This window comes from Cervus elaphus, chromosome 12, assembly GCF_910594005.1.
Source record: "Cervus elaphus chromosome 12, mCerEla1.1, whole genome shotgun sequence".
NCBI lineage: Eukaryota > Metazoa > Chordata > Mammalia > Artiodactyla > Cervidae > Cervus > Cervus elaphus.
Genome location: NC_057826.1, coordinates 16,586,312 through 16,601,099, shown reverse-complemented (window position 1 = coordinate 16,601,099; position 14,788 = coordinate 16,586,312). Strand labels below are relative to the sequence as shown.

Genomic DNA, 14,788 nt, shown 5'->3' with positions numbered 1-14,788 from the left:
CACCACTCCTGTACTTGCCTGGTTTCTAGCAGTGAAGGAGTACTAGTTACGGCATCGTTTACATAGGTATCCTTGAGGGTGACAGGAGCTTAAGGGCCAGCACAGCATATCACAGTGATGAGCTGTCAAGGGAAGTGACAGTAACGAAATGAAAAAGGCAAATCTTGTTTCCTGGAAAATCCTACAGTATAGAATTCTGACAGAGTAGAGAACCCCAGTGTGTCTTTGAGGGCTTAGAGTGGCCAGAGACTGATGGGTTACTGGTCCACACAAAACAGAGTTTAGACCTTAGTTCACTCTCGTCTTACCTAGGTATTTATGCTTCTGCACCTCCGTAGCTGATCTGAACTTAGTTCTCAGGCTCTATTGTCTTCATATCAGACTGTAGTCAGGGAGCATCCTCAGGACTGAGTTATGGACAGCCCTCTGCCTGCCAGCAGGAATTTGCACTTGTGAGACTATGAAGAGCCATAGACTTAATGGTTTACTTTGTAGTTGACGAGACTTGACTTTGACTCCTATACCCAAGCTAGAATTTTCTACCAGATACTCACATCCTTAGGGTTGACAGTACTGATGCAGATTATAGCTCCCTTTCCTATGATGTTTGAAGAATTAAAATAATTTCTTCCACCGTGACTTGAAATCCCACTCTCAGGTCTGTTGGTCCTGACAGCGAGTTCCTACTTCTTGGCATGTCTAATTTTTTTTTTTTTTCTTTTACAGCATCTAACTCAGTGCATGGCTCATTTATCTGTAGAGTGATAAATAGAGGGGATGTCTCCTATCTGTATGGCATTGGTCACTCACTCAGAGTCGGACAGGTAACATGTGTGAGGCAGAGGGTGGAGATTGTGGCAAACTGGAGAACAAGGTAGGTCCTGTTACAGGGTGCACGGCACCTGCTCGGCCACAGCAGGCTGTGGCCACCTGGGGATTCGGGTCTTGTGTTGCCAGATTTTTCTGGGGCTTCCAGAGAAGTGAGAAAACTGGATTTTTATGTGAGATCTTCAATATATTAGCACCAGGAAAATTTTGTTTCTTGTTTGGTTTTTTGGTAAGCGCTTCAGCCCACACCGCCTACCTGTCGTTTCATACTTGAAGGCTGCCAAGTTGATATTGTTGATACTTAGATAAGAGGCTGAAGAGGCCTTAAAAGTTCCTCCTTGTCGAGTTCCTTCATTTTACAGATGAGGCTTCTGAGGCTGAAAGAAGAGAAACGACTTGCTCAGTTACTTGATGGCAAAAGAAGGCTAAATCTTAGTTTTCCTGGTCTGTTTCTTATAGGAGTAAGTATGTTTTCTGTACTTTATAATTGCTTACATAATGCAACTAGCCTATTTGCATTGGCTCCAATGACAAGTGTTATTCCTTCACTGAGAAGTTCCTTATTACCTGCCTTACTAAGGACAGATGCATTCAGCTTGGCAGTGAAGTCTGTCAACAACATCATCCAAACTACCTCTCCAGCTTCTTTTTCCACTTTTCTTGCCACATACACACTACACTGCAGGTGCACTGTGTGACTTACCCTCGACACTCCCTAAAACTTCTTGGTTTACTGCCTCCTTTTTATCTTATCTTCTAGAAATTGTAACTGTCTTAAGGCCCAGCACACATGCCACCTTCTTCCTGAAGCTTTCCTGTCTTGCTCCCTCCAGCTCTCATAGGACTTTGCTTCTACTAATATTTGTTCCATGATCTTCTCTTACTTTGCCTTTCTAAGAGAGTAACTTATATACCTCTCTATTCCTTTTCCCCCATCCGTTCCCACTCCCAAATGCAAGCTCCTTGAGTGTAAGAACTGTTTTATTCATCTTCATCCTTATAACATTGAATATGCAGTACCTGTTAGGTATAGTTGGTGCTCAGCAAGCATATTTATTTATTTTTATTTTTTGTTTTTTTCAATTAGCATATTTAGAATTGATAGCATGGTGTATTTTAAATATGAAGTTAACTCCTATCAGTAAAAATGTATGTAATTCACAAAACTCCAATTTTTGTTTGCTTCTTCACTGCCTCTGTATCTTTTGGTTGGTGACATATGCATAAGTATTATATAAATCAGACATCAGATATTCAAATGCCTACTATGGACAGGAAGATACCATAAGTGAGGGAATTGGCCAGTAGTTTTATAATGGCATGCTAAGTTCTATTCTTTCATCAGAAACATACTGTTTTGCTATTGGACCTGTCAAAATATTCTTTATTCTTACAGAGAAATACCCCCTTTCCCATTTTTCTTGAAACATCTGATATTCTGTATCATTAGCTTTCCCACATTTGGTAGGAATGTAAGTACAAGTATTTTCTTCCTAACCTTACTGTGACAAACAGCAATGGGAGCAGAGTGATACAGGCACCTGACTGTCAGCCTCAGTGCTGGAGGGGCAGTAGGGCGTGGGGGGGCCTCGGATGCTGCAGAGTGCTTGCCTTGCTTCACTGCGATAGTTCTCCCCCAGCCCTGGTTGCCATGAAGTAAGGTAGACCCGATGTAGGTCTACCTTAAGTAGACCTTAACCTTAACCTACCTTAAGTAAGGTAGGTTACCAGATGAAGGTGAAATGGAAATCTGGATCTTTGTGTGAAGTAGTCTTTTCAAAGTACCATGGGGACAATACAGTAGATGTAAAACAAATCACATCTGGAAGTCACATACTTCAGCCATCATTTTGGGACATATACCATAATGGATGGTGAATCCTGCAAGGCACTAAAGAAGATATCTATAGGAAAGGAAACATCAAGTTATATCACATAGATGGTATAAAAATATTTTGACGAACACCTTTTAACTGATATTTTGGAGTGAGCAGTTCTGTTTTCCTTGAGCCAGATGGTAACACATACATAATGTACTGATGCTGAATTTACAGTGGGTTGATTTTTGTCCATTTCTTGCTGTGATGTAGAAGCATGTGAATTGCCCCCCTCCTTGGCTAACATCCTTCCAATGACTCCATTTATCAAGATGCAGGTAAGCACCTTACGTGTGCACAGTTAAATAGTGGGCACACACTCCTGTCCCAGAGAAAGAAGACAGCAAGAATTCCCTTTGGTTAAGTGAAACAGCTAAGCAGCCATACTTGGATGCAAATTTGAACCAGAGTGTTCTCTTAATTCTCCATTGCGTTCTACTATTTCCACTGAGGGAAGAGGATGCATGTCATTACAGCTTTTTTGGCACCTGTCCGTGTCAAGGTGGGTATACTTTTGATATGTTTGATTTCTTAAGTATGTTTTGGGGCATTATCTTTTCCAAATTCTTTTCAGCCATAAAATATAACCTCATTATTTTTAAAAGTGTATCAGAGATAACACTAAAGTCCTCCATTGAGCAACAAACACCTTAAAAGTCTTAGAAGTAGTTACTGTTATCATTTTGGAATGTGGCTTTCCAAACCATTTTCTGCGCATCTTAATGACCCAGATAACCATGATGGTGTGGTCACTCACCTAGAGCCAGACACCCTGGAGTGTGAAGTCAAGTGGGCCTTAGGAAGCAATAATGTGAACAAAAAACTAGTGGAGGTGATGGAATTCTAGCTAAGCTAGAATTTAGGAATTTCAAGTCCTAAAGATGATGCTGTTAAAATGCTGCTCTCAATTTGTCAGCAAATCTGGAAAACTCAGCAGTGGCCATAGGACTGGAAGAGGTCAGTTTTCATCCCAGTCCCAAAGAAGAGCAGTGCCAAAGAATATTCAAACCACTGTACAATTGCACTTATTTCACATGATAGCAAGCTAATGCTCAAAATCCTTCAAGCTAGGCTTCAACAGTATGTGAACTGAGAACTTCCACATGTACAAGCTGGATTTAGAAAAGGCAGAGGAACCAGAGATCAAATTGCCAACACCTGTTGAATCATAGAAAAAGCAAGATAATTAAAAAAAAAAGTCTACTTCTGCATCATTGACTATCCTAGTATTTGATGGTGTGGGTCACAACAAAGTGGAAAATTCTTAAAAGAGATGGGAATACCAGATCCCTACTTGTCTCCTGAAGAACCTGTATGTGGGTCAAGAAGCGAGAGTAAGAACTAGACATGGAACAATGGATTGGTTCCAAATTAGGAAAGGAGTACAACAAGGCTATGTATGGTCACCCTGCTTATTTAACTTATATGCATAGTACATTGTGAAATGCTGGGCTGGAGGAATCACAAGCTGGAATCAAGACTGCTGGAAGAAATATCAACAACCTCAGATATGCAGGTGATTCCACTCTAATGACCGAAAGTGAAGAGGAACTGAAGAGCTTCTTGATGAGGGTGAAAGAGAAAAGGCTGGCTTGAAACTCAACATTAAAAAAACTAAGATCATGGCATCCAGCCCCATCACTTCATGGCAGATAAAAGGGTCAAAAGTAGAAGCAGTGACAGATTTTATTTTCTTGGGTTCCAAAGTCACTGTGGACAGTGATTGCAGCCAGGAAGTTAAAAGACACCTGCTTCTTGGAAGGAAAGCTATGACAAATCTAGACAGCGTATTAAAAAGCAAAGACATCATTTTACTGACAAAGGTCCATATCGTCAAAGCTGCAGTTTTTCCAGTAGTCCTGTACAGATGTGAGAGTTGGACCGTAAAGAAGACTGAGCACAAAAGAATTGATGCTTTCAAATTGTGGTGCTGGAGAAGACTCTTGAGAGTCCCTTGGCATGCAAGGAGATCAAACCAGTCAGTCCTAAATGAAATCAAACTGAATATTCATCGGAAGGACTGATGCTGAAGCTGAAACTCCAATATTTGGCCACCTGATGTGAAGAGCCAACTCATTGCAAAAGACCATGATGCTGGGAAAGATTGAAGGCAAAAGGAGAAGAGGCGGCAGAGGATGAGATAGTTGGATGGCATCACCAGCTCAGTGGACATGAATTTGAGTGAACTCCAGGAGATAGTGGAGGACAGAGGAGCCTGGCTTGCTGCAGTCCATGGGGTTACAGACAAGAGTACATGAACTATTAACTGAACAACAGTAAATACATGTGTATCTGTAAGGATATATTTTTCTTTTTTGAATGAGTGATATCCTTTACACATTGTTTTGCAGACCCACTATGTCATATACACATACACATATGTATATATATGTGTATGACATATATACACATATATATCCTATTATATGTATATAACAGCTTATATTTTCCCTTATTTGTGACAGTTTTTACTGTCATAACAATGTTGCATTGAACATCCTTGTAAATGCCCATTTTAGGGGTATAATTTCCTGTTTTCCAGATAAAAAAGTAATTGAATTACTACTGGGGTACAAGGAAACAACTTTTTTTTTTATGCCTTCCTAATAACTATATATATGTGTGTGTTTTAGAGAAAGTCCTAACTTAATGTCCAGGGTTTCAAAAGAAAAACTCTTGGGGGGTATTTTAGAATCTTAGTTTTATATACTACTCTCATTTGACGTCTGCCTTTTGAATCAATTTGGAATTGATATAGGTAAGCAAAATAGGCTCTAAGAAGTAGCCATGTTCAAAATTAGTAAGCTTTTGAGTGATGTGTTTTAATGGTGGGGAAATTAAATTTTCAATTGAGAAAATAATCTCCCTTAATCATGAAGTTCTTTTTACCAAATATTTTTCTGCTCCCTTTGGAATTAGAACAACTGGACCCATAGGGGCTGTAAAGATATTCTTTCACATCACACATTTTGAAAAATACTAGTTTGAATAATCCTGGAAAGTGTAGGTTTTTCTACTGTGCCCTTACAAACCTTTTTCAAAGAATGTTCCTTAACACAAGTTACTAATACCAGAAATGAAAGAGGATGTCACTACAGATTGAGTGGACATTAAAAGGATGACAAAGGAATACTGTGAACAACTCTTTGCCCACAGGTTTGACATCTAGATGAAACAGATCAATCACTTGAAAGGCACAATCAACTAAAACTCATGCAAGAAGCTATAAATTTGAATAGACCTGTGCAGTATCTATTGGTTTGTCCGAAAAGTTTGTTTGGGTTTTTCCACGTGACTGTACAGAAAAACCCAAAGGAACTTTTTGGCCAACCCAGTATTTTAAAAATCAATAATTATTAGCCTTCCAAACCAGAAAGCACCAGGTTCAGATGAATTCACTGGGAATTTTGTCAGACACTCAAGAAATAAATTACATCACTTCCTTATGATCTCTTCCAAATGATAGAAACAGAGGAAATGCTTCTTAACATTATGAGGCCAGTATTATCCTAATATCAAAACCAAAGACATTACAAGAAAACTGCAGACTACAGCTCTCTCACATGACATACAGAAATCCTCAACAAAACATTAGCAAATCCAACAATGTAGGAGAAGAATTATATACTATGACCAAGTGGGAAATACACCAGCTGTGCAAGGCTGGTTCAACACATATGAATAGATGTGGTAGAAGCATCTAACAGATTCCAACACCCATTTAAGATAAAACCCTCAGTTAACAAGGGATACAGGGGAACTTCCTTCTTTATAAAGAATGTGAAAACCCTACAAACTAACATGTTTCATCATACTTAATGATGAGAAACTTGAAGCTTTCCCACTAAGATCCATGAGCAAGACAAGGAAGTCCCCTCACACCAGCACTTTTCAACGTTGTATCTGATGTCCTAGTTAATGCAGTAAGTTAAGGAAACAAAATGTCTATACATTGGGAAGAAAGAAAGAAAACTTTGTGTATAGAAGATGTGGTTGTTTCTGTAGAAAATCTGAATCAACAAACTCCTGGAACTAAGAAGCAGTTATAGCAAGGTTGCAGGGTACACAAGATTGATATATAAAAGTCAGTTGCTTTCCTGTGTACCAGCAATAAACAAGTAGAATTTGAAATTTAAAACAATACCATTTACATTAGCACCCCCCCCCCCAAAATGAAATACGTGGTATAAATCTGACATGACATGTACAAGATCTATATGAAGAAAACTAACTCTGATAAATAAATGCTGATATTCCATGTTCATGGATAGGAAGACTCAATATTGTCAAGATGTCAATTCTTGGGTTTCCCTGTTGTCCAGTGGTTAAGAATCTGCCTGTCAATCCTGGGGACACAGATTCGATCCCTGATCTAGGAAGAACCCACATGTTGCGGGGCAACTAAGCATGTGTGTCTCAAATACTGAGCTAGTGCTCCGGAGCCCATGAGCCACACTGCTGAGCCTGCGTACCCTAGAGCCAGTGCTCCGCAAGAGCAGCCTCTGCAATGAGAAGCCCGTGTACCACAACTAGAGAGTAGCCCCTGCTCCCTGCAGCTAGAGAAAAAAGCCTGCTCACAGCAATGAAAACCTAGCGTAGCCAAAAATAAAGGAAGAAAGAAAAAAAAATTTTAACGGATGTCAGTTCTTTCCAAATTGATCTATAGATTCAGTGCAATCTCAATCAAAATCAGCAAATTTTTTTGTGGATGTCAACAGATTCTAAAGTTTATACAGAGAGTCAAAAGATCTCTAATAGCTAACAGTATTGAACAAAACTCAAGGACTAGTACTACTTAACTTGAAGCTGGACTTCAAGACAGTGTGGTATTCATGAAGGAACAGACAAAAATAAATAAATGGAACAGAATTGAGAGCCCTAAATAGACCCACATGAACATATAATCAGCTGATCTTTGACAAAGGAGCAAAGGCAATGTAATGGAGCGAAGATGGTATTTTCAACAGATAGTGCTGAAACAGCATTGACATGCAAATAAGTAAATAGATACACTTACACCCTTCACAAAAATTAACTCCCAAGTGGATCACAGACCTAATTGTAAAACACAAAACTATAATTCTTCTAGAAGAGAATGTAGGAGAAAAGATAGATGGTCTTGGCTTTGGTGATGACTTTTTAGATCAAAGGCATAACTCATGAAAGAAAGAATCAATAATTTAGACTTCATTCAAATTAAAATTTCTGTTCTGTGAAAAACATGGTCAAGGGAATAAAAAGGCCACAGACTGGGAGAAAATACTTGCAAACTGCATATATCTGGTAAAGAACTATTATCCAAAATCAAAAATAACTCTTAAAACTCAACAATAAGAAAACAACCTGATTTAAAAATGGTCCAGAAACCTTGGCACCTCACCAAAGAAGATAAACAGATGATAAGCATATGAAAAGATGTTTTACATCTTGTGTCTAGGGAATGCCGGTCAAGAAACCCGCATGAGGTATGTGGGTCAAGAAACAACAATTAGAACCAGACATGGGACAACTCATTGGTTGGAGTACGATAAGGCTGTATATTGTCACCCTGCTTATTTAATTTACATGCAGAATACATCATAGGAAAAGCCAGAATGAATGAATCATAAGCTAAAATCAGGATTGCCAGGAGAAATAACAATCTCAGATACACAGATGATGCCACTCTAATGACAGAAAGTGAAGAATTAAAGAGCCTCTTGATGAAGGTGAAAGAGGAGAGTGAAAGAACTGGCTTGAAGATCATAGTATCTGGTCCCATCACTTCATGGCAAATAGGAGGGGGAAAAGTGGAGCAGTGACAGATTTTATTTTCTTGGGCTCCAGAATCACTGCAGACAGTGACTGCAGCCATGAAATTAAAAGGCACCTGCTCCTTGGAAGGAAAGCTATGACAAACCTAGAAAGAGTATTATTAATAAAAGCAGAGACTTCGCTTTGCTGACATAGGTCCATATAGTCAAAGCTCTGGTTTTTCTAGAGTCCTATACAGATGTGAGAGCTGAACCATAAAGGGTGAACACCAAAGAACTGCTGCTTTCAAATCATGGTGCTGGAGAGTCCCTTGACTGCAAGGAGATCAAACCAGTCAATTCTAAAGAAGTCAAATCCTGCGATCCCAAAGACATGCCTAGTTAATTCCAGCTGATTGGAGACCAGAAAATTTGTAAATGGATGGTTTGATGTTCCTGCAAATATAAAAAAAGGGCTGGGAGTTCTTTTGATTCCAAAAAAAAAAAAAGTCAAATCCTGAATATTCATTGGAAGAACCGTTGCTGAAGCTGAAGCTCCAATACTTTGGCCACCTGATGCTAAGAGCCAACTCATTGGGACAGGCCATGGGAAAGATTGAAGGCAAAAAGAGACTGAGTGGGAGAGGATGAGATGTTAGAAAGCATCACTGATGCAATGGACATGAATTTGAGCAAGCTTCAGGAGATTGTGGGGGACAGAGGAACCTGGTGTGCTGTAGTCCCTGGGGTCACAAAGAATCAGACACGTCTCAGCGACTGAAGAACAGCAGCACAGCTACACATGTATTAGAATGGCCAAAATCAAGAACGTTGACATCATCGAGTGCTGGCAAAGACATGGAGCAACAGGAACTCTCATTCATTGCTGGTAGCAATGCAAAATGGTATAGCCACTTAGGAAGACTGTTTGGCAGTTTCTTACAAAAGTCAGCATGTTCTTAACCATACAGTCTAGCAATCACATTCCTTGGTATTTACCCAAAGGAGTTGAAAACTGCAACCACACAGTAACCTTCACATGGTTGTTTATAGCAGCTCTGTTCTATAACTGTCAAAATTTGGAAGCAACCAAATAACTTTCTGTAGGTGAGGGGATAAATAAACTGTGGTACATCCAGACAATGGAACATTATTTAGCAGTAAAAAGAACTGAATTTATCAACCCATCAAAAGACACGGAGGAAGCTTAAATGCATATTGCTAATTGAAACAAGCCAGTCTAAAATGCCACACACTGTATTAGTCCAACTATATGACATTCTCAAAAAGGTAAAATTATGAAGATACTAAAGATTAATGTGATTGCTAGGGGTTAATGGGAAGGGAGGGATTTTTAGGGCAGCAGAACTATTTTGTATGATACAATAATGGTGGATACATATCATTATATGCTTGTCCAAACCCATGAGATTTACAACACCAAGAGAATGCTTATTAGACTGTGATGCAGATGTATCAGCATAGATTCATCATTTGTAACAAATGCACCACTCTGGTGGGAATGTGATAATGGAGAAGCCTGTACTTACATGGAGGTAGGGAGTATATATGGGAAATCTCTGTACCTTCTGCTCTATTTTTCTGTGAGCTCAAAATGGCTTGAAAAAATAAAGTATGTACATATATAGAGAGTGAGGGATTTCCTAATTTTCATATGAGCCTTCTGCTCTCATTAGATATGGACCTGAGTGTGGTCAGTAGGGCCTCTACAAGATCCGAAAGGCAGTCCCAAAGTTTATTGTCAAGGAAGGGTATTGACAGGAGGCCCTAAGCCCAGAATTGGTATAGTTCAAGTTGAATAATTGATAATTGCTTATATTCCCTGACCACTGAAGCATATGATTACTCTTTTCTTTATGCATGTTTGGAAGAATGATGAAATATGAGAAGTGTTGTTTGTGAAGAGTTGTGTGCTAAAAGCAGTAGTTATCAAACTGCATGTAAGAGTTACCCCAGGGATCTGTTAAAACGCCCAGAGTTCAGGCTGAAGGTCACCAGGTAGTTCCGGTGGGCAGCCAGGTTTGAGGACTCATAGGCCAAAGGGGATGTTAAACTTTTTCTCTGTCTGAAGATAGTTTTGTTACTCACAATTCCGAAAGGCCCTTGTCAGTAACTTTGCAAGTGTGGAAGAATTTGGAGGTGTAGGAATGCTGTTTGTTAATAACAAACTCCTAAAGTGAAAAATAAAATCCACTTAGCCTGAAAGAGTTAATGTAGTTTCCAAAAGTGCTTGATATAGCCAAGAAACAGCTTAGGCACAGGAAGAATCTGGCTTATACTGGGAGCAAATAAAGCCAGTGTTTAAAGTGTGTTTTAATCTAAAACACATATGTGCCCCTGGGCCTGAAAACAAGCCAGAACTTTCACAGCTGTGGTGAAGTTTCCTAACAACAGATAGAAAGGAGTTGCTGTACAATGTTACTTAAACTTGAAAGTTTAGAGGGAAAATGTGATTTGTGGAGGGATGTTGTAGACAGGGGCTTCCCAGGTGGCTCAGATGGTAAAGAATCTGCCTACAGTGAAGGAGACCTGAGCAGAGGAGTGAGGTGAGCATGCAGGACAGGTTATCACTTTGTGACTTCTTCCTGATCCCAAAGAGAACAGAACTAGCTGATAGTTCTAATTATCTGTGTACTCAGAACAGAACAAAACCAAATAAACCCTACCAAAATGAAAATTGTGTCCTTTTAGAAGCACTCCAATCTGTGCCGGGTATGAACTTTTATATGCATCTTCCTTAGAATATATTACTTCTTCAGTAGAACCCTTTCTTAAAGATTCTGATTCTATGTAGGTTTTTTTTTTTTTTTTTTTACTTTTTATTTTGAAATAATTATATAGATTCATAGGAAGTTAAAAAAAAAATGGTGCTCGCTTCGGCAGCACATATACTAAAATTGGAACAATACAGAGAAGATTAGCATGGCCCCTGCGCAAGGATGACACGCAAATTCGTGAAGTGTTCCACATAAAAAAAAAAAAAATGCACAGCGAAGTCCTCATGCATCCTTTACCCAGTCTCCACTATGATAACTCTTACATAAGCAGAGTTTATGTGTCAGAACCAAGAAATCAGCATTGATATACTCCATGGAGGTTGTTCAGACTTCACCAGTTTTATAAGCACTTAAGTGTGTATGTGTGTGTAATTCTATGCAGTTTTTCATGTGTAGCTTTGTGTAACCACTACCATAATCATGATATAATACTTCACAAGGGATTCTGAAGAACTGCTAAGGGCTATGGAACAAGTCACTTTGCTTGTAGTCCCATCCCCAACTTGAGTTCAGAACTTTGTATTGCTGGGGGCTGCCACATAGCTTTTGAAACCTCAAATGGCTTTTGATCTTTTTTTTTCCCCCCATGGGATCATCAATACAGATGTGTGTCTCAGTTACTATGCTTTGAGGTGGTAGATTGTGATCACTTATATTTAAAGAAAGTGAACTGATAAGTATACCCCAAAGAATAAAAGTCTGCTAATGATCTTTATTTTGGGGGCAAATTCAACAATTCTGGCACAACAAAGGACTGAATGTTTGGAAGTTCTTTTCCTGCCAATTTTTAGAACATGTGAGATTTGCTCAATAAATAGTGTGTCTTTCTAATTCCTGAAACAAGACTGTCCACCTCCCAGAGAAATGCCCTGATATATTTGAAGTGAATAGGCATGATTCTATTAACACGTGAAAACTGTTAACAGCATATTCTCAGCATTGTCAACATATTAAACTCTGCCTCACATTGTTTAGGTAATTCCTGTCTCCAGAGCTGAATGATACATAATGATATTTACCATTTACATGGTATGGGAATTTTAATTATCTTTGCATCCAGTATGGCAAAACTAAGGTGTTTAGGAATGTAAGTCCAGTGTTAAGCTTTCTGTTCCCAGGATTTGCAGATAAATCTACAATCTAGCAAAAACTGTGTACATGTGTGCTCTGCACCCCATTCTCTTCCATAGAAACTCTTATTTCTAACAGTCTTTTTGGCAAGAGTTCCATAGGAGAGAATAATTCTGGAGTTGTTCTGGTTGGTTCAGTCAGTGAGCTCAGCCCTGATGAAGTAATGGGGTATATGATGAGGGATGAAGTATCTAAACACCAAGATAGTCATCTTGAACAAAAGCAGCTTTGGGGTATTTATAAAGAATATATTCTTTAAAAAAAAGAATATATTCTGCCCTATAAAATTGTGGGATATTTGTTAGGGATTTAATAGACTGTGAGTTCAGCAAAGCATCAAGTTGATAATCCTTTTGTCATAGAGAAAGCAAGAGAGTTCCAGAAAAATACCTCCTTTTGCTTCATTGATTATGCTTAAGCCTTTGACTGTGTGGATCACAGTAAACTGGAAAATTCGTAAAAGAGATGGGAATATTATCTTGAGAAACCTGTATGTAGGTCTCTTGAGAAACCTGTATGTAGGTCAAGAAGCTCCAGTTAGAACCTTACATAGAATAACTGGCTCAAAATTGGGAAAGGAGTGCAACAAGGCTGTATATTGTCACCCTGCTTATTTAACTTAAATGCAGAGCACATCGTGTGAAATGCTGGGCTGGATGAATCCGAAGCTGGAATCGATTGCTAGGAGAAATATCAACAAACTCAGATATGCAGATGATATCACTCTGATGGCAGAAAGTGAAGAGGAACTAAGGAACCTCTTGAGTATGGTGAAAGAGGAGAGTGAAAAAGCTGGCTTGAAGCTCAACATTCAAGAAACTAAGATCATGGCAGCCAGTCCCAGCACTTCATGGCAAGTAGATAGGGAAAGGGGGAAGCAATGACAGATTTTTTTGGGGGGGGAGAGGAGGGCTCCAAAATCACTGTGGACAGTGACTGCAGTCATGAAATTAAAAGACAGTTGCTTCTTGAAGGAAAACTGTGACAAACCTAGACAGTGTATTAGAAAGCAAAGACATTACTTTGCAGACAAGGTCCATATAGTCAAAGGTGTGGTTTTTCTAGTAGTCACAGATGTGCAAGTTGGACCATAAAAAAGGCTGAGCACTGAAGAATTGATGCTTTTGAATCCTGGTGCTGGAGAGGACTCCTGAGAGTCTCTTGGACTGTAAGGAGATCAAAGCAGTCAATCCTAAGGGAAGTCAACCCTGAATAATCTTTGGAAGGACTGATGCTGAAGCTGAAGTTCCAATACTTTGGCCACCTGATGCAAAAGGCTGACTCTGGAAAAGACCCTGATTCTGGGAACGATACAGCAAAAGGAGGAGAGGGTAACAGAGGATGAGATGGTTAGATAGCATCACTGACTCAATGGACGTGAACTTGAGCGAACTCCAGGAGATAGTGAAGGACAGAGAAGCCTGGTGTGCTACAGTCCATGGGGTTGCAAAGAGTCAAACATGACTTAGCGACTGAACAACAACAAATTGTCTCATAAAGCTTGATTTGAAAAAGTCAGTTTATTTAGAAACTGTAGGCAAAAAACTAGAGTCTTAAATATCCTGAAAACAGAACCAACCAACTCACATTCATAAAAGAGCAGAGGAAGAAAATAATCAAATTTAATGACTCTAAAATGAAAAGAACCAGAAGAGACGTCAGATTATTTTCAATAAGAAAGCAAGCTTATCTTTGTGGAAATGTAGATTTTAAATATTAAGAGAGGAAATATTAAGGAAATATTAATTTCTGCTCTTAAATATTGAGAGGAAATCTAGGGTTATGTCAGTAAATGCTCCCTGAACCCACCCACCCAATCAAGAAAGGAGTAAGACAGCCTCTTTAACAAGTGGAACAATTCAAAGATATTTTGAATAACTGTACAGAAGTTAATTTAGAAAATAATCAAGCCAAGAACTGTCTAGTGGACACTGATACAGCTTTAAAAAGCAGGTGCTAAAGACAGCAAGTAGGATAATTTTAGAAATGCTATCAGTACATCAGTCACAAAGTTTATGGTTAAAAGGATGTCAAAAAAGCAATGTATTGGCCTATAAAAAAGAAAAGCCGGTTGATGTATTAGCAACCAACTAGCAAATAGCAATGATCGTGTCATATGTCTAGTAAGCAGCATGTCAACATGCAGTTTTTACAAAGAGTAAATGAGGATGCATATAAAGTTCATAGCACAAGGCTTTTTTTAAAGCTGGATTTCATTTACCTCTCAGGAGATACCACTTTAAAGCTATGTTTTATGCTATCATCCCCTAAATCAGTGCATGTTACTGCATGGTTGAAGTGAAAAGAAAATTTAGAATATGTTTTGTAATGTCAGTAATGTCACACATCAGTGCCATTCTTAAGAAATAATTACTTGTCATTGGTAGGAGTACATATTCATGATTTTGCAAACAGTTTATGA

General features: G+C 38.9%; 1 non-coding gene across 1 annotated transcript; it reads left to right on the top strand.

Annotated features, from left to right (window-relative positions):
- Positions 1 to 11,325: 11,325 nt before the first annotated feature.
- LOC122705962 lies at positions 11,326 to 11,432 on the top strand. The gene has a single exon (XR_006344231.1). It is a non-coding gene; the product is annotated as a U6 spliceosomal RNA (small nuclear RNA).
- The last annotated feature ends 3,356 nt before the right edge of the window (positions 11,433 to 14,788 follow it).